Here is a 20,113-nt window from a genome sequence, read left to right on the forward strand (position 1 = left end):
TGGCAGGACGCAAAGGGTACTTTTCAAAAATTCAATTTCTAAAATTCTCCATGTTACTTTCGGTGTCCCACAAGGAAACCATCTTGTTCCGCTACTTTTTACATTATTTATTAACGATCTTTCCTCAATTAATTCATTCTCGCGTACTTATGTACGCACATGATGTTAAGTTATGCCTGCAGTATAAGGATATTTTCTGTCATTTAGACTTGCAATCCGATCTAGATCATTTTCAAAACTGGTGCCGAGATAATTTACTAAATTTAAACGCATCCAAGTGCAAGCTGATGACTTTTTATCTGGTCAATCCGATATACGCGACTTAAAGGTAAAGTGACAGCTCTTTGGATAGAATAACTCTTGAAAACGATCCTGGCGTTCCTTAGGACCCTAAACTAAAATTTTCTAATCACATTTCGTTAATTAAGTCAAAGGACTGCTTGGATTTATTAAAAGGTGGTCAAAAGAATTCGATGATCCTTATGATAATAAAATAAGCTAATTCATTCTCATTCGAAAATTGTTCTTGAAATTTAAATAATTATAGTTAGATCCAAGACCAGAAAATAAAATGAAATGATTAAATTTAAAAGTAAATCAAAAAATCTCAAAAATTGTTAATAAAAAACTTAAATCCTATAGAGCACCTTTGGGGGATAATAAAGAAGAGGCTTGGTGGGTTTAAGTCCAAAACTGGGAATATTTGTGGAAGAAAGTGAATTCTGAGAGGTACTCCATTGAACCATCAATTTGTGCTAATTTGGTGGATTCAATGGGACACCGCTGAACCAAAGTCATTAAAAATAGCGGTGGCACAACTATATATTAAAGTTACCATCTAAACTAATAGGCTTTGAAGCTACAAAACTGTTTTTCATAGAATTAACTCAGTCGTTTCTATTATTTTTTCCAGGCCTAAAAATTTTAAAAATTATTTTTTAGTTCATAACGTTTTTTGAAAATTATTGTTTTGGTATATTTTGACACATAATTGAATCGACTATCAATCAAAATTATTAAACTTAAAAAAAAAAAAATTGACTGAAGAAAAGTTTGAAAAATACGAAAAAAAATTGTCGTTTCTATTATGTTTTCCATGACTGTATATACCACCATAAGTCGAAACGAGCCAGATCGGGCGACTATATGATATCATAGGAATAATTTTATTTAATTTTTTTTGCTCTTTGGGATCTGGTAATATTTTAATACTACGGAACTACGATGTTAATTGAATTAAAATCGGATATCTATATCATATGGCTCCCATATGGAAATAAAAAAATTTTAAAAAATAATTATGAACAAATATGTTATTTTGCTGTTTTTTTCTATTTATCAAAATATTTTTGAGATTTAGTAAATATTTACTATACCAAAAATACGCCATTAGTTTTGTCAAAATCGGACTACAACATCATACAGCTGTAATAGATACGATCACAAAATGCAGCGCAAATTCGACATAGCTTCATTGATTTTATTAATATAGGCATAGAAATTGAAATGTAGTCGATTTGTAATAACTGCAAGGGTATATAAACTTCGCCTTGCCGAAGGCATTGCCCTGTGAATTCTTCACAAGTTGTTTACCTTATCTCTAGAAACTTCCCAATTTCCAAATATTTGGAAGGAATCATTTGTTATTCCTTTTTACAAAAAAGGGAACAAGTTAGAAGCCAGTAACTATAGAGGTATATCTAAGTTATCAGCATTTCCTTATCTTATTTGGAGGAACATTTGTAGATCAATCATTTCTCCGTATCAACACGAATTTATTTAACGTGATCGTATAATCACAAACCTTCTAGAGCTTACTACATTTCCGATAAAAGGCTTCAATAGTAGTTTTCAAATAGACGTCATTTACACTGACTTTAGTAAAGCATTTGACTCTGTAAATCACTCACTTCTTGTTCAAAACTTGACCTGTTAGGTTTTCCAGTTGATCTCCTTATATAGATCTTAAGTTACTTAAATGGCAGGACACAAAGGGTACTTTTCAAAAATTCAATTTCTAAAATTCTCCATGTTACTTTCGGTGTCCCACAAGGAAACCATCTTGTTCCGCTACTTTTTACATTATTTATTAACGATCTTTCCTCAATTAATTCATTCTCGCGTACTTATGTACGCACATGATCTTAAGTTATGCCTGCAGTATAAGGATATTTCCTGCCATTTAGACTTGCAATCCGATCTAGATCATTTTCAAAACTGGTGCCGAGATAATTCACTAAATTTAAACGCATCCAAGTGCAAGCTGATGACTTTTTATCGGGTCAATCCGATATACGCGACTTAAAGGTAAAGTGACAGCTCTTTGGATAGAATAACTCTTGAAAACGATCCTGGCGATCCCGAATCCCAATAGACATCCAAGTAGATCTCTCCCAACTACCCAGAACACTACGAACCCGACGTACGCACGACGAAGCATGCCACTTCTCGGCCCTTCCGCAGCGCCGACGCGACTTCTCGGCCCTTCCACAGCGCCGACGCGACTTCTCGGCCCTTGCGCAACGCCGACGCGACTTCTCGGCCCATCCGCAGCGCCGAAGCTCGCAGTATGCAGTGAACCTCTTGGCCCTTCCGTAGCGCTAGGTCACGGAGAAAGCAGCTCACCGATCAACCTCCACGAAGCAAGCAGTTCATCACTCGGCCTTTCCGTAGCGCCGGATCACGACAGCAAGCAGTTCAGCACTCGGCCCTTCCGAAGCGCCGAATCGACAAAGCAAGCAGTCCCGACTCATCTATACACAACCACACGGCCAACGTATATTGTACGATTACTTCGAAATACACGTATCCTTTATAGTTCTATCCCTCTGGTTCATTATTGGGGAAAGGGAGGTAAATTGATCTATAGAGGAAAATATAAATATCTGTCATGAACCGTAACCACGGCGAGCTATACCGTCTCCCAAAACAGGGTGGTTACAATACATACATATATGCAAAACATTTTTCTGCTACCACTGATTTGAATTTGTAAACCAATATAAAATATATGCTGAAATATTAAAAAATATACTATAACATATAATATTCTTATTCTTATTCTCATTAACCCAATAGTGAATACGCTCATATTGTTAGGGTACCAAGTCTGAAAAGTAGCAAAATACAAAATATTATTGGTGCATCGAAATGAAATGATCGCACACATGCACTCCTGTATGAGAATGCATGAACACGCATACATACAAAGCCCAATTCAAGCGCAGGGCAACCTTCTTCAAAATGCGCGTCTCTGCGACTGCACGACCGAACTCGAGTAATGAGCGCGCGAGCGTCAAAATGAGAATAAGAATCAGAGCGAAAAAAACCCGAAAGCGAACGAAGTGTCCGGGGCCTGCCGCTACCAGCTGTGGGGCCTGCCGCTTTGAAATTTTTGTGACCACTTTCGTTGTATGAAATGACCAGTCTATATGTTGTATGGTTAGTGGTTTTACTAAAGTGTTATAATCATAGCTCGCAAATAACTGTTGACAGTTTTTCTTCTTGCGCTCTCGTTGCGAGCACAACCGAAAAAGTTCATACTCTCTCGCTCTGAGCAAAAGACTCTTGCTGTCTTCATTTATGTTTTCTGTTGAGTGCTTTTTGTTGAGATATTTGTATATCGCTCTTTCAATGAGCAGTGCGTAAAGAGCGGAATGAGAAACGGTCGCAAAATGAGAGTCAGCAAAAGACCGATTGACCGAAAAAGTAAATGCAAACGGTCTTCACATTTACTTTCGTTGTTGTGAAAAAGAAATAATATAATTTGTTTAATAGAGAATTTTAAATTTATTTTCAAATATTTTTGTTAACAAGTTCCATTTTGATTCCATATTTCATATATCTGCAAAACAGACGCTTAACGATGTAAGGATGTTTCTACGGCTGGGATGGAGCTCAGTCTCCCCAGGATCCTTTACAATCGAATTTGTAAATAAGCGGGGACGAGGAGAGGCGGGCAATCTGGACGCAGTCGCCGATGCGCGCGGTGGGCCTTATTGGCGGGTCAGAGCAGGCATTTGGGACTCGAATTTGGGCCAGACGCGAACGAGTGAAAGCCGTCACGTGCGTACCGGAGGAGGCACAGTGGGGGATTGGCCCGTACCACTGTGTCAACTCCCGCCGCCTGGGGCGCTGTTTCACGCCCACGCAGAGGAATCGTCTCTAAACATGGACAGAAGTCAGCGCTCCCAGTTCTGGGAAATGCTCCCACTGTTCGGGATGGGTGTGCGTCGGTCGAAACCGAGACGGAAAGCTATGCAAGCGGAAAGAAAACCCGTACTTGCACGCCTTCACGTCTGTGCACGTGGTTGCCACCAAAGTCCAGTTGCGCAGAGGAATCTTCTCGAAAACGCAACCAGCTTGGCTTAGGCCACTGTTTTAGCACACGCGGATCAGGGCTCTGAGGGTCAGGGAAGAAATAAATCCAACTCGGTGTATGTTCGCTGTTCTTATTGTCCGTGTTTTCGTTTTTATTTTTCTTGGTTATCTTTGTGGGCTTTTCTTCCTCTTTTCTATCTATATATTTTCCCTAGCCGCACTATTTTCTTTCCCTGTCTCTTTCTATCTCTCTCGCACTCTACTCACTAGGGTCCTTCGTCCTAATCCTTGATGTCCTGCGGGTCCTTGGTGTCCTGCGTGTCCTTTGCGTGGTTTTCTCTGCTTCGATGCTTGTTCTTTGACTGGGGGCGAATGAAAAGAGACTGGACTAGCAGCCGCCGGGTTTATATAGCCAGCCGGGTTCTCGCTTCTCAACACTGGATCCGTGCGTAGGTCGCCTAATCCGATCGTGTGTAGATCGCCTAACTCGCTGAGTAGAGTGCCTGATCAGCTGAGATCCTAATTAATACATTAAATAACGCCTGTTTGAACTACCGGCTAACGGCCGAAGTTTTGAACTTAACGGCTCTTTTGGCTTCTTGCCTGCCTCCGTGGCCTATCCTAACTTAGTACTAGTTTTTCTTATTATCTACCAATATGTACATCTTAAATTATTATCTTATCATTATTATCTTATTATCTACCAATATTTGTGTGAATATGTACATTTTTATCCGCTGGATGTGGGGCAGCTTTTACGGTGCCTCACAACGAAGAAAACGCATAAGACCTTTTGCTTAACTGAATACGAAAAAAGGTCTTGGAACAACCAGAACCAAACAGAATAGAAAAAACGGTTTCGCTCTGAGAGCGAGCGAGCTCATTCAAGAACCCATAAATCGGTTGCTCTCTGAGTCTTTTCGTAAAACGTCAGGAAAATACACTTATTTGCAGACAACAAGAAACGGTCGACAGTTTTCTGCGAGCTCTGGTTATAATACGAGTATATATTTCAATTTATCAGGGAATTCACAGAAATCACTTCAGCATGAACTCCGCTGCAATTTCATTCAGTGATATCACAGTTTTTCCGCTTTTGCAGAATTGCGAACTAATTTTTCCGTAACTTAGATTTAATTTTTTGAGACCCAAAAAAAGAAAAACTTGGTCATATCACTGATTTCATTTCTATCCAAAATTAAATTGTTGGTCCGAAGAAATATTTCATAATTATTTTCTGTGCATAATTAAAAAGTTCAAAAAAATCGAGTTATTATAAAATAATTATTTTTCTTTTTCCCGCATAGGTTCACGGCGTACCACCCGCCCAACCGACCGAGGAGCGTAGCTGAGTGTCGCACGACACGATTCGAGAGAAAACAGACGCTAGAAAAATTCGGGAAAAAAGAGTAAGACCTAATCTTGTGCTAATAAAGTAAGTTAAGTTAAGTTAAAACCATAATACTCTGAAAGTTTTATGCAAGTCATAGTTGGATCTACAATGGTTTAATAGTAGAGAAATATAATTTCAGTTTATCTACTTGGCACAGAAGAGTTAAGCCGACCTACCAAGACGGGGCTATCAATCATACCACGAATGAGGTTATAAATAAAAACCATACCAAGCATCGTCCCTCGGGTGGCTAGGGAGGATAAATTAATTAACAGTAGTCTAATGGAACAAGAAGGTAAAATAATATTTGCAGTAATTGCAAATGGGGAGTAATAATTTTTTTGTAAATATGAAGAGATGATTTTTTTTTAATATAGGAAAATTGGGAAGATTCTATAGATATCGTGAACAGTTTGGATATGATGTAAGAAAAAGGGTGCTAGAAAACGCTGCGGAGATTTGAAGCAAAAGTTTCGGCTCTATCTTCGTCGCTGCGGGCCTCCTGATGAGTTTTTTATAGGAGTGACTGTTTCGATTAAAGAGCTCAGATTTGGATGTGCCCTTTACAGAGGATGTTTTTTACTGATTGGCGAAAGTTTTTCGATGTAACGTAGTTGTGCATTTTCAGCGTCTTTCTTCAGGGCTTGGTTTAGTGTGCGAGTGGCTTCCTTAATACGTTGTTTTAAAGATTGCGATCTGTTGGTTTGCCCAGCACGTCGCAGACTCCACTTTTTAGCACAAGCTGTTCCAATTCCAGTTTAGTTTTGAAATGGTTGGCTTGCACGTCCTCCCCTTGTGGTTTCGAAATAGTAGCTGCTGTCAGTGCGAGTACATCTTCAAGAACATCATTGGAGCATACATACATTTTGTTCTGTGAGATGTCAGTCTGTGGGGTGATCTGTAGTTTCTGAGCTTTGAAGGAGAGTTATTAGCACTGACGAATGGTCTAATGAAAGGTCCGAAAGCTCTTTGGCGCCTATTATATTGCGTGAAATGTTTTTTGGCACCGCAAAATCAACTTTTCTGGGTCTGCTGGCTGGTATGTGGTAACTGATGAAACATAGTCCAATTTGTTGGTCAGTTTTATAATTGCATTATATAATTGACTTTCTTTGGGAGTCACGAGTCGTGATCCCCAATGGGTATGATTGGCATTATCGTCTCCTGCTGCTATGAAGCAATCTCCAAGTAAGTTGTAAAAATCCATGAATTTTCCTTCTGAAATTGTAAAGCGAGGCGGACAGTAAACAGCGGCTATGGAAAGGTCTTCGCTACCTGACTGCACTTTGATAGACGTGACCTGTAAGTAATTAGTTGCAAACCTTTGGTGAAAGTGGTGTTTGATGCGTTCCCTGATTAGAAGGTAGAAGGTGTAGCCTCCTATTTGGAAGTTGTATTTACTTGTGAGGTGCTTCTCTATCAGTAGCATAATGTCCATATTATTTTTATTCAGGAACTGTGTTATTTCAAGTTTGTGCCGGGAAACGCCATTGCCGCACGGTTTGCGTTTTTTCAATTGTTGTTTTTCAAGCGTTAAATTGATCTATAGAGGAAAATATAAATATCTGTCATGAACCGTAACCACGGCGAGCTATACCGTCTCCCAAAACAGGGTGGTTACAATACATACATATATGCAAAACATTTTTCTGCTACCACTGATTTGAATTTGTAAACCAATATAAAATATATGCTGAAATATTAAAAAATATAAAAATATACTATAACATATAATATTCTTATTCTTATTCTCATTAACCCAATAGTGAATACGCTCATATTGTTAGGGTACCAAGTCTGAAAAGTAGCAAAATACAAAATATTATTGGTGCATCGAAATGAAATGATCGCACACATGCACTCCTGTATGAGAATGCATGAACACGCATACATACAAAGCCCAATTCAAGCGCAGGGCAACCTTCTTCAAAATGCGCGTCTCTGCGACTGCACGACCGAACTCGAGTAATGAGCGCGCGAGCGTCAAAATGAGAATAAGAATCAGAGCGAAAAAAACCCGAAAGCGAACGAAGTGTCCGGGGCCTGCCGCTACCAGCTGTGGGGCCTGCCGCTTTGAAATTTTTGTGACCACTTTCGTTGTATGAAATGACCAGTCTATATGTTGTATGGTTAGTGGTTTTACTAAAGTGTTATAATCATAGCTCGCAAATAACTGTTGACAGTTTTTCTTCTTGCGCTCTCGTTGCGAGCACAACCGAAAAAGTTCATACTCTCTCGCTTTGAGCAAAAGACTCTTGCTGTCTTCATTTATGTTTTCTGTTGAGTGCTTTTTGTTGAGATATTTGTATATCGCTCTTTCAATGAGCAGTGCGTAAAGAGCGGAATGAGAAACGGTCGCAAAATGAGAGTCAGCAAAAGACCGATTGACCGAAAAAGTAAATGCAAACGGTCTTCACATTTACTTTCGTTGTTGTGAAAAAGAAATAATATAATTTGTTTAATAGAGAATTTTAAATTTATTTTCAAATATTTTTGTTAACAAGTTCCATTTTGATTCCATATTTCATATATCTGCAAAACAGACGCTTAACGATGTAAGGATGTTTCTACGGCTGGGATGGAGCTCAGTCTCCCCAGGATCCTTTACAATCGAATTTGTAAATAAGCGGGGACGAGGAGAGGCGGGCAATCTGGACGCAGTCGCCGATGCGCGCGGTGGGCCTTATTGGCGGGTCAGAGCAGGCATTTGCGTACGTGCGTACCGGAGGAGGCACAGTGGGGGGATTGGCCCGTACCACTGTGTCAACTCCCGCCGCCTGGGGCGCTGTTTCACGCCCACGCAGAGGAATCGTCTCTAAACATGGACAGAAGTCAGCGCTCCCAGTTCTGGGAAATGCTCCCACTGTTCGGGATGGGTGTGCGTCGGTCGAAACCGAGACGGAAAGCTATGCAAGCGGAAAGAAAACCCGTACTTGCACGCCTTCACGTCTGTGCACGTGGTTGCCACCAAAGTCCAGTTGCGCAGAGGAATCTTCTCGAAAACGCAACCGGCTTGGCTTGGGCCATTGTTTGGCACACGCGGGTCGGGTTCGGGTTACTTGGGGCTTGGGTGTGTCGACCGGAATCGCGACGGAAAGCTATGCAAGCGGAAAGAAAACCCGTACTTGCACGCCTTCACGTCTGTGCACGTGGTTGCCACCAAAGTCCAGTTGCGCAGAGGAATCTTCTCGAAAACGCAACCAGCTTGGCTTAGGCCACTGTTTTAGCACACGCGGATCAGGGCTCTGAGGGTCAGGGAAGAAATAAATCCAACTCGGTGTATGTTCGCTGTTCTTATTGTCCGTGTTTTCGTTTTTATTTTTCTTGGTTATCTTTGTGGGCTTTTCTTCCTCTTTTCTATCTATATATTTTCCCTAGCCGCACTATTTTCTTTCCCTGTCTCTTTCTATCTCTCTCGCACTCTACTCACTAGGGTCCTTCGTCCTAATCCTTGATGTCCTGCGGGTCCTTGGTGTCCTGCGTGTCCTTTGCGTGGTTTTCTCTGCTTCGATGCTTGTTCTTTGACTGGGGGCGAATGAAAAGAGACTGGACTAGCAGCCGCCGGGTTTATATAGCCAGCCGGGTTCTCGCTTCTCAACACTGGATCCGTGCGTAGGTCGCCTAATCCGATCGTGTGTAGATCGCCTAACTCGCTGAGTAGAGTGCCTGATCAGCTGAGATCCTAATTAATACATTAAATAACGCCTGTTTGAACTACCGGCTAGCGGCCGAAGTTTTGAACTTAACGGCTCTTTTGGCTTCTTGCCTGCCTCCGTGGCCTATCCTAACTTAGTACTAGTTTTTCTTATTATCTACCAATATGTACATCTTAAATTATTATCTTATCATTATTATCTTATTATCTACCAATATTTGTGTGAATATGTACATTTTTATCCGCTGGATGTGGGGCAGCTTTTACGGTGCCTCACAACGAAGAAAACGCATCAGACCTTTTGCTTAACTGAATACGAAAAAAAGGTCTTGGAACAACCAGAACCAAACAGAATAGAAAAAAACGGTTTCGCTCTGAGAGCGAGCGAGCTCATTCAAGAACCCATAAATCGGTTGCTCTCTGAGTCTTTTCGTAAAACGTCAGGAAAATACACTTATTTGCAGACAACAAGAAACGGTCGACAGTTTTTTGCGAGCTCTGGTTATAATACGAGTATATATTTCAATTTATCAGGGAATTCACAGAAATCACTTCAGCATGAACTCCGCTGCAATTTCATTCAGTGATATCACAGTTTTTCCGCTTTTGCAGAATTGCGAACTAATTTTTCCGTAACTTAGATTTAATTTTTTGAGACCCAAAAAAAAGAAAAACTTGGTCATATCACTGATTTCATTTCTATCCAAAATTAAATTGTTGGTCCGAAGAAATATTTCATAATTATTTTCTGTGCATAATTAAAAAGTTCAAAAAAATCGAGTTATTATAAAATAATTATTTTTCTTTTTCCCGCATAGGTTCACGGCGTACCACCCGCCCAACCGACCGAGGAGCGTAGCTGAGTGTCGCACGACACGATTCGAGAGAAAACAGACGCTAGAAAAATTCGGGAAAAAAGAGTAAGACCTAATCTTGTGCTAATAAAGTAAGTTAAGTTAAGTTAAAACCATAATACTCTGAAAGTTTTATGCAAGTCATAGTTGGATCTACAATGGTTTAATAGTAGAGAAATATAATTTCAGTTTATCTACTTGGCACAGAAGAGTTAAGCCGACCTACCAAGACGGGGCTATCAATCATACCACGAATGAGGTTATAAATAAAAACCATACCAAGCATCGTCCCTCGGGTGGCTAGGGAGGATAAATTAATTAACAGTAGTCTAATGGAACAAGAAGGTAAAATAATATTTGCAGTAATTGCAAATGGGGAGTAATAATTTTTTTGTAAATGTGAAGAGATGATTTTTTTTTAATATAGGAAAATTGGGAAGATTCTATAGATATCGTGAACAGTTTGGATATGATGTAAGAAAAAGGGTGCTAGAAAACGCTGCGGAGATTTGAAGCAAAAGTTTCGGCTCTATCTTCGTCGCTGCGGGCCTCCTGATGAGTTTTTTATAGGAGTGACTGTTTCGATTAAAGAGCTCAGATTTGGATGTGCCCTTTACAGAGGATGTTTTTTATTGATTGGCGAAAGTTTTTCGATGTAACGTAGTTGTGCATTTTCAGCGTCTTTCTTCAGGGCTTGGTTTAGTGTGCGAGTGGCTTCCTTAATACGTTGTTTTAAAGATTGCGATCTGTTGGTTTGCCCAGCACGTCGCAGACTCCACTTTTTTAGCACAAGCTGTTCCAATTCCAGTTTAGTTTTGAAATGGTTGGCTTGCACGTCCTCCCCTTGTGGTTTCGAAATAGTAGCTGCTGTCAGTGCGAGTACATCTTCAAGAACATCATTGGAGCATACATACATTTTGTTCTGTGAGATGTCAGTCTGTGGGGTGATCTGTAGTTTCTGAGCTTTGAAGGAGAGTTATTAGCACTGACGAATGGTCTAATGAAAGGTCCGAAAGCTCTTTGGCGCCTATTATATTGCGTGAAATGTTTTTTGGCACCGCAAAATCAACTTTTCTGGGTCTGCTGGCTGGTATGTGGTAACTGATGAAACATAGTCCAATTTGTTGGTCAGTTTTATAATTGCATTATATAATTGACTTTCTTTGGGAGTCACGAGTCGTGATCCCCAATGGGTATGATTGGCATTATCGTCTCCTGCTGCTATGAAGCAATCTCCAAGTAAGTTGTAAAAATCCATGAATTTTCCTTCTGAAATTGTAAAGCGAGGCGGACAGTAAACAGCGGCTATGGAAAGGTCTTCGCTACCTGACTGCACTTTGATAGACGTGACCTGTAAGTAATTAGTTGCAAACCTTTGGTGAAAGTGGTGTTTGATGCGTTCCCTGATTAGAAGGTAGAAGGTGTAGCCTCCTATTTGGCAGTTGTATTTACTTGTGAGGTGCTTCTCTATCAGTAGCATAATGTCCATATTATTTTTATTCAGGAACTGTGTTATTTCAAGTTTGTGCCGGGAAACGCCATTGCCGCACGGTTTGCGTTTTTTCAATTGTTGTTTTTCAAGCGTTAAATTGATCTATAGAGGAAAATATAAATATCTGTCATGAACCGTAACCACGGCGAGCTATACCGTCTCCCAAAACAGGGTGGTTACAATACATACATATATGCAAAACATTTTTCTGCTACCACTGATTTGAATTTGTAAACCAATATAAAATATATGCTGAAATATTAAAAAATATAAAAATATACTATAACATATAATATTCTTATTCTTATTCTCATTAACCCAATAGTGAATACGCTCATATTGTTAGGGTACCAAGTCTGAAAAGTAGCAAAATACAAAATATTATTGGTGCATCGAAATGAAATGATCGCACACATGCACTCCTGTATGAGAATGCATGAACACGCATACATACAAAGCCCAATTCAAGCGCAGGGCAACCTTCTTCAAAATGCGCGTCTCTGCGACTGCACGACCGAACTCGAGTAATGAGCGCGCGAGCGTCAAAATGAGAATAAGAATCAGAGCGAAAAAAACCCGAAAGCGAACGAAGTGTCCGGGGCCTGCCGCTACCAGCTGTGGGGCCTGCCGCTTTGAAATTTTTGTGACCACTTTCGTTGTATGAAATGACCAGTCTATATGTTGTATGGTTAGTGGTTTTACTAAAGTGTTATAATCATAGCTCGCAAATAACTGTTGACAGTTTTTCTTCTTGCGCTCTCGTTGCGAGCACAACCGAAAAAGTTCATACTCTCTCGCTCTGAGCAAAAGACTCTTGCTGTCTTCATTTATGTTTTCTGTTGAGTGCTTTTTGTTGAGATATTTGTATATCGCTCTTTCAATGAGCAGTGCGTAAAGAGCGGAATGAGAAACGGTCGCAAAATGAGAGTCAGCAAAAGACCGATTGACCGAAAAAGTAAATGCAAACGGTCTTCACATTTACTTTCGTTGTTGTGAAAAAGAAATAATATAATTTGTTTAATAGAGAATTTTAAATTTATTTTCAAATATTTTTGTTAACAAGTTCCATTTTGATTCCATATTTCATATATCTGCAAAACAGACGCTTAACGATGTAAGGATGTTTCTACGGCTGGGATGGAGCTCAGTCTCCCCAGGATCCTTTACAATCGAATTTGTAAATAAGCGGGGACGAGGAGAGGCGGGCAATCTGGACGCAGTCGCCGATGCGCGCGGTGGGCCTTATTGGCGGGTCAGAGCAGGCATTTGGGACTCGAATTTGGGCCAGACGCGAACGAGTGAAAGCCGTCACGTGCGTACCGGAGGAGGCACAGTGGGGGGATTGGCCCGTACCACTGTGTCAACTCCCGCCGCCTGGGGCGCTGTTTCACGCCCACGCAGAGGAATCGTCTATAAACATGGACAGAAGTCAGCGCTCCCAGTTCTGGGAAATGCTCCCACTGTTCGGGATGGGTGTGCGTCGGTCGAAACCGAGACGGAAAGCCGTACTTGCACGCCTTCACGTCTGTGCACGTGGTTGCCACCAAAGTCCAGTTGCGCAGAGGAATCTTCTCGAAAACGCAACCGGCTTGGCTTGGGCCACTGTTTGGCACACGCTGGTCGGGTTCGGGTTACTTGGGGCTTGGGTGTGTCGACCGGAATCGCGACGGAAAGCTATGCAAGCGGAAAGAAAACCCGTACTTGCACGCCTTCACGTCTGTGCACGTGGTTGCCACCAAAGTCCAGTTGCGCAGAGGAATCTTCTCGAAAACGCAACCAGCTTGGCTTAGGCCACTGTTTTAGCACACGCGGATCAGGGCTCTGAGGGTCAGGGAAGAAATAAATCCAACTCGGTGTATGTTCGCTGTTCTTATTGTCCGTGTTTTCGTTTTTATTTTTCTTGGTTATCTTTGTGGGCTTTTCTTCCTCTTTTCTATCTGTATATTTTCCCTAGCCGCACTATTTTCTTTCCCTGTCTCTCCCTATCTCTCTCGCACTCTACTCACTAGGGTCCTTCGTCCTAATCCTTGATGTCCTGCGGGTCCTTGGTGTCCTGCGTGTCCTTTGCGTGGTTTTCTCTGCTTCGATGCTTGTTCTTTGACTGGGGGCGAATGAAAAGAGACTGGACTAGCAGCCGCCGGGTTTATATAGCCAGCCGGGTTCTCGCTTCTCAACACTGGATCCGTGCGTAGGTCGCCTAATCCGATCGTGTGTAGATCGCCTAACTCGCTGAGTAGAGTGCCTGATCAGCTGAGATCCTAATTAATACATTAAATAACGCCTGTTTTAATGAACTTAACGGCTCTTTTGGCTTCTTGCCTGCCTCCGTGGCCTATCCTAACTTAGTACTAGTTTTTCTTATTATCTACCAATATGTACATCTTAAATTATTATCTTATCATTATTATCTTATTATCTACCAATATTTGTGTGAATATGTACATTTTTATCCGCTGGATGTGGGGCAGCTTTTACGGTGCCTCACAACGAAGAAAACGCATAAGACCTTTTGCTTAACTGAATACGAAAAAAAGGTCTTGGAACAACCAGAACCAAACAGAATAGAAAAAAACGGTTTCGCTCTGAGAGCGAGCGAGCTCATTCAAGAACCCATAAATCGGTTGCTCTCTGAGTCTTTTCGTAAAACGTCAGGAAAATACACTTATTTGCAGACAACAAGAAACGGTCGACAGTTTTTTGCGAGCTCTGGTTATAATACGAGTATATATTTCAATTTATCAGGGAATTCACAGAAATCACTTCAGCATGAACTCCGCTGCAATTTCATTCAGTGATATCACAGTTTTTCCGCTTTTGCAGAATTGCGAACTAATTTTTCCGTAACTTAGATTTAATTTTTTGAGACCCAAAAAAAGAAAAACTTGGTCATATCACTGATTTCATTTCTATCCAAAATTAAATTGTTGGTCCGAAGAAATATTTCATAATTATTTTCTGTGCATAATTAAAAAGTTCAAAAAAATCGAGTTATTATAAAATAATTATTTTTCTTTTTCCCGCATAGGTTCACGGCGTACCACCCGCCCAACCGACCGAGGAGCGTAGCTGAGTGTCGCACGACACGATTCGAGAGAAAACAGACGCTAGAAAAATTCGGGAAAAAAGAGTAAGACCTAATCTTGTGCTAATAAAGTAAGTTAAGTTAAGTTAAAACCATAATACTCTGAAAGTTTTATGCAAGTCATAGTTGGATCTACAATGGTTTAATAGTAGAGAAATATAATTTCAGTTTATCTACTTGGCACAGAAGAGTTAAGCCGACCTACCAAGACGGGGCTATCAATCATACCACGAATGAGGTTATAAATAAAAACCATACCAAGCATCGTCCCTCGGGTGGCTAGGGAGGATAAATTAATTAACAGTAGTCTAATGGAACAAGAAGGTAAAATAATATTTGCAGTAATTGCAAATGGGGAGTAATAATTTTTTTGTAAATGTGAAGAGATGATTTTTTTTTAATATAGGAAAATTGGGAAGATTCTATAGATATCGTGAACAGTTTGGATATGATGTAAGAAAAAGGATGCTAGAAAACGCTGCGGAGATTTGAAGCAAAAGTTTCGGCTCTATCTTCGTCGCTGCGGGCCTCCTGATGAGTTTTTTATAGGAGTGACTGTTTCGATTAAAGAGCTCAGATTTGGATGTGCCCTTTACAGAGGATGTTTTTTACTGATTGGCGAAAGTTTTTCGATGTAACGTAGTTGTGCATTTTCAGCGTCTTTCTTCAGGGCTTGGTTTAGTGTGCGAGTGGCTTCCTTAATACGTTGTTTTAAAGATTGCGATCTGTTGGTTTGCCCAGCACGTCGCAGACTCCACTTTTTTAGCACAAGCTGTTCCAATTCCAGTTTAGTTTTGAAATGGTTGGCTTGCACGTCCTCCCCTTGTGGTTTCGAAATAGTAGCTGCTGTCAGTGCGAGTACATCTTCAAGAACATCATTGGAGCATACATACATTTTATATTTTAACCAGTTTGTTCTGTGAGATGTCAGTCTGTGGGGTGATCTGTAGTTTCTGAGCTTTGAAGGAGAGTTATTAGCACTGACGAATGGTCTAATGAAAGGTCCGAAAGCTCTTTGGTGCCTATTATATTGCGTGAAATGTTTTTTGGCACCGCAAAATCAATTTTTCTGGGTCTGCTGGCCGGTATGTGGTAACTGATGAAACATAGTCCAATTTGTTGGTCAGTTTTATAATTGCATTATATAATTGACTTTCTTTAGGAGTCACGAGTCGTGATCCCCAATGGGTATGATTGGCATTATCGTCTCCTGCTGCTATGAAGCAATCTCCAAGTAAGTTGTAAAAATCCATGAATTTTCCTTCTGAAATTGTAAAGCGAGGCGGACAGTAAACAGCGGCTATGGAAAGGTCTTCGCTACCTGACTGTACTTTGATAGACGTGACCTGTAAGTAATTAGTTGCAAACCTTTGGTGAAAGTGGTGTTTGATGCGTTCCCTGATTAGAAGGTAGAAGGTGTAGCCTCCTATTTGGAAGTTGTATTTACTTGTGAGGTGCTTCTCTATCAGTAGCATAATGTCCATATTATTTTTATTCAGGAACTGTGTTATTTCAAGTTTGTGCCGGGAAACGCCATTGCCGCTCGGTTTGCGTTTTTTCAACACCTTGTAGACCACCCAGCCCCTGTAATTTGCCGTGTGATTTCCTCCCAAGTTTCCACATTTCTTCTTTTGGGGTCTGCATTGTTGGTTTGCGTTTTTTCAACACCTTGTAGACCACCCAGCCCCTGTAATTTGCCGTGTGATTTCCTCCCAAGTTTCCACATTTCTTCTTTTGGGGTCTGCATTGTTGGCAGGCAAGTTAGCTGAATTGTGAAAGTCTCCACAAACTACACAGACTGATCCAAGTGTGCAGTATTTCCTGGTGTGTCCATTCTCCTGACACTTTGTAACTGGGCCGTTCCTGAATTCTTAAGTGCAATAGGTATTGCACGTTATAAATGGGATGCATTTTTCTTCAAGACTCTGCCCCACCTTGAAGAGCGGTTGCGGTTTTTGTTTCTGTTAATACTTACGTTCTTTGGAGAAAACCCGTTTTCTTTGAGGGCATCGATAACTTCATAAGAAGTTACGTTGGGCGCGATTCCTTTTAGTACAACTTGCAATCCTTTGCGGCTTTTTAGTTGGTGAGTGTGGTAGTTTTTCCAAGCTAAGGTATTTGGATGCAGCTCGGATATGTTCGTCAATTTAGTTCTTCAAGATTGGTTTCGTGAAAATTCACTTTTGTGGGCAGAGCAACATGAAAATTTCTGGCCCCGACCAGCGCTACGCTGAAAACTCCACGCCGTAGGAGTAAGAGTAAATAGAGAGAGTGAGCAAGAACAGGCTCTATGGGTATCGACTGACAGTAGAGCCGGGTGACTCTTTGTAGACGTTTTTTGCACTTCGCTATCGGGTGTAGAGAAATGAGAAGTATCCGTCTCTTTGGCTCACGGAGCTTATGCGCTCTTTATTGGTCCATTGAACTTTTAGCGTGGCACTATTATAAAATAATTTTCAGTTGTTTTAGTCATATCACTGATTTTGTGTGTTGATAACTAGTTTTGTTTTAGCGTCTTTTTGCCTATTTTGTAATACACCTATTTAGTTATTTAATATTTTATTTATCTTTAGTACATCCACTTTCTTCAATTTTTCCGGGAGTCGCGCGAAACGTCCGCTCTCTTCGGCTGCACTTTTAATTTTTTCTCGAAAAACCTTTTTTTGAAACAGACTTGATAACGAATAGTTAGCAAGATATATTTATAGAGATACCAGGAAACGATAACTTACGCAATAAAATTTAATAATATTAAATTCGTCAAAAAAATAACTCCTCTGAAGTAAGGCTTGAGTCCACGCCAATTAAGACTTCACCACCGTCTAGTGGACGGTCAGTACTTTATATTCTGTACTTACCTGAAAAAACCTCTTCGTTTAGAATCTACGGCTTTAATCTGGTTTCTGTAAACACGATAATAGAAAAGCAAAGGAAAGGATATAAGTTAGATGTTAGTATTTTAAAGATAGAGCTGAAGAGGAAGATGGTTTTGGTTAGTCATGGTTTGGCCATGACTAAGAAGTCGTACTCCCACTGGCGCCTTCTTGATTATCTAAGCTTCAAACTCTTTTAGCATCATATTTTGCGTCAAAAAGTAGCCAGGGCATTTGGCTACCAAAAGCTCGCTTGGGACAGTGAGAAAACTTTAACTTTACCACCTTTACGTTATTGTTATTATTATTATTACTAGCAAGGTAGCCCGCAGCTTCGCCTGCGGAAATTAAGATTAGCAATTTCCTAACTATATCGCTTAAAACTATACTTTTGATTAACTTTTTTATTTGCTACTTTATTTAAACTAAAACCATTCCACATTTCCACACCACCATAGAGGTAGAGGTTTTGGCGCGTTTTTTTTTTTTTTTGGTTTCCCCATGAGGCCTATTCCACAGTGCATTTTAATTAGAAATGTTTAACATTTTTGCAAGACTTCTCTATAAACGATATTTTTTGATTTTCCTTCTGGCGCTAAAATAATTAAAGACTCAGAGGAGCTAACTCTTGAACAGGCCACATAAAACTGACCATGAGAGAAGCAATCGTCCCTTAATCGTCCCTTGCGATTTATTTATCGTTATTGCAAAGCAAACTTTTACAGGGAACTGAAGTCTTTTAAACTGAAACGGTAGATTTGATGGTATTAGGGGTATTCGTGGTATAAAAACAATTTCTCCTTTGGCACAGCCAGTAAAAACCACAGCTTCGATTAAATTGTTATGAAAAGCTTTTACTTGCAATCTTGTACCGTTACATAGTTTTGGAGGTCTTAAATTTCTCAACAGCATAATTGGTGCACCAATCTTAAGCTTTAGAATGTGTAAGGGAAGTCCAGGTGGATTTTGTTGGTTGAGAAATTCAACCGGAAAATGAACTGCTTCATCAACTTCAGTGACTGAATCAATAGAATTATACGTAACTTCAATACCATCAAATGATTTTAACAGTATGTTATTTATTACCACAGCTCTATCATTTCTAGCAGTTAATATTGCTCTCTCCGAAAACCAATCTAATGATTTGGTTGAGATTTTTGAAATTTCCGGAAATATATTTGATGTGAGCTCCTCAAGGGAAGTTACAACAGTTCCTAAACCTGAAGGAATAATTATTTTTCCTTCGACAGTTGGAAAAAGACCGTCTCCAATTCTCAATAATGTATGTGCAAAAATTCCAGCAGTTGTATCGCCTTTTAAATGCACACGCATGTTTTTTGTCAGGCACAATTTTTGAGTAGTAGGCCAAAGAAATGATGATTTTAAGCAGGCTTGTATTTCATCTGCCCTTGTTCCTCGAGGAACTACAGGAAGCGTTTGACGAAAATCTCCAGATAATAAAACCGTCATACCTCCCATTAGAAAATCATTACCACGAATATCTTTCAACATTCTATCCAACGCTTCAAAAGCACTCTTATGAGCCATTGTGCATTCATCCCAAACAATAAGTCTACATTCTTGAAAAACCAATGCCATATTACACCGTTTAGATATTGAGCAACATGGTGTTTCTACATTTATTAAATCCAATGGGAGTTTAAACACAGAGTGGGCTGTGCGTCCCCCATTTAACAGCGTAGCAGCTATACCTGAAGAAGCAACAGCCAATGCTACATTATTATTATGTCGTAATTTTGCTAACAACAAATTCAATAAAAATGTCTTGCCTGTGCCACCGGGGCATCCAAAAAAAATATTTCACCGTTTTCATTTTGAACACTTTGTAATATTTTTTGAAATGCCATTCTTTGCTCATCGTTAAGGGAATTTTCGTCTTTACTTAATTCGAATTCATTAATATTGTAATTTATTTCGTTTAAATATTCCCTATTTTGAAGTGGTCTACTAACTCTAATCGGTTCGGGCAAACCATAGTCTAATAGACACGTACCTCCAATGGACAGTGTTATATCTTCGATTAAAATAAGACATTTATTAAACACTCTATCCAGTAGATCTTGATTGACTTCTGCCACTATTAGAGAAAACTCGTACAAAATGTCTTCTGAAAAGCTTTCTTTATACATTTCCCAAAGATGTGCGGCATCAGCCATTTGACAATTTACTAACATCACCGCAAATAAATCACGTAATTGAATTGGCGATTTACATAAAGCTGCTTCCTTTAGGGTATATTCCCAGTGTGTGTCATCTTCTAGTAAGCCCAAAGCCTTACATGCCAATTGAAATGTAGCATACGTAATGTTATTAACTGTTTTAAGAAATAACAATGAGGTTGGTCCCCGCACTTCATGAAGAAGAAGTCTTAGGTAATAGCATTCCTAAAGAGTTGGTGTTGTTGTACGATGTGGTTTCCTTGC

General features: G+C 40.0%; 1 protein-coding gene across 8 annotated transcripts in view; it reads left to right on the plus strand.

The window, feature by feature from the left end:
- LOC108038729 overlaps positions 1–20,113 on the plus strand; it is a 189,459-nt gene that overhangs the window by 35,384 nt on the left and 133,962 nt on the right. For 2 of the 8 annotated variants that reach the window (XM_044461472.1, XM_044461465.1), the window contains exons 2-6: positions 5,628–5,755; positions 5,853–6,008; positions 10,187–10,314; positions 10,412–10,567; positions 14,740–14,867. The gene's annotated coding sequence lies outside the window, so the exon portion shown is untranslated. Of the gene's footprint in view, positions 1–5,627; positions 5,756–5,833; positions 6,009–10,186; positions 10,315–10,392; positions 10,568–14,739; positions 14,868–20,113 lie in introns of all 8 variants that reach the window. The other 6 variants (XM_044461466.1, XM_044461467.1, XM_044461471.1 and 3 more) reach the window with 6 other exon arrangements.

The sequence above is a fragment of the Drosophila rhopaloa genome, unplaced genomic scaffold (assembly GCF_018152115.1).
Source record: "Drosophila rhopaloa isolate 14029-0021.01 unplaced genomic scaffold, ASM1815211v1 contig_36, whole genome shotgun sequence".
Taxonomy (NCBI): domain Eukaryota; kingdom Metazoa; phylum Arthropoda; class Insecta; order Diptera; family Drosophilidae; genus Drosophila; species Drosophila rhopaloa.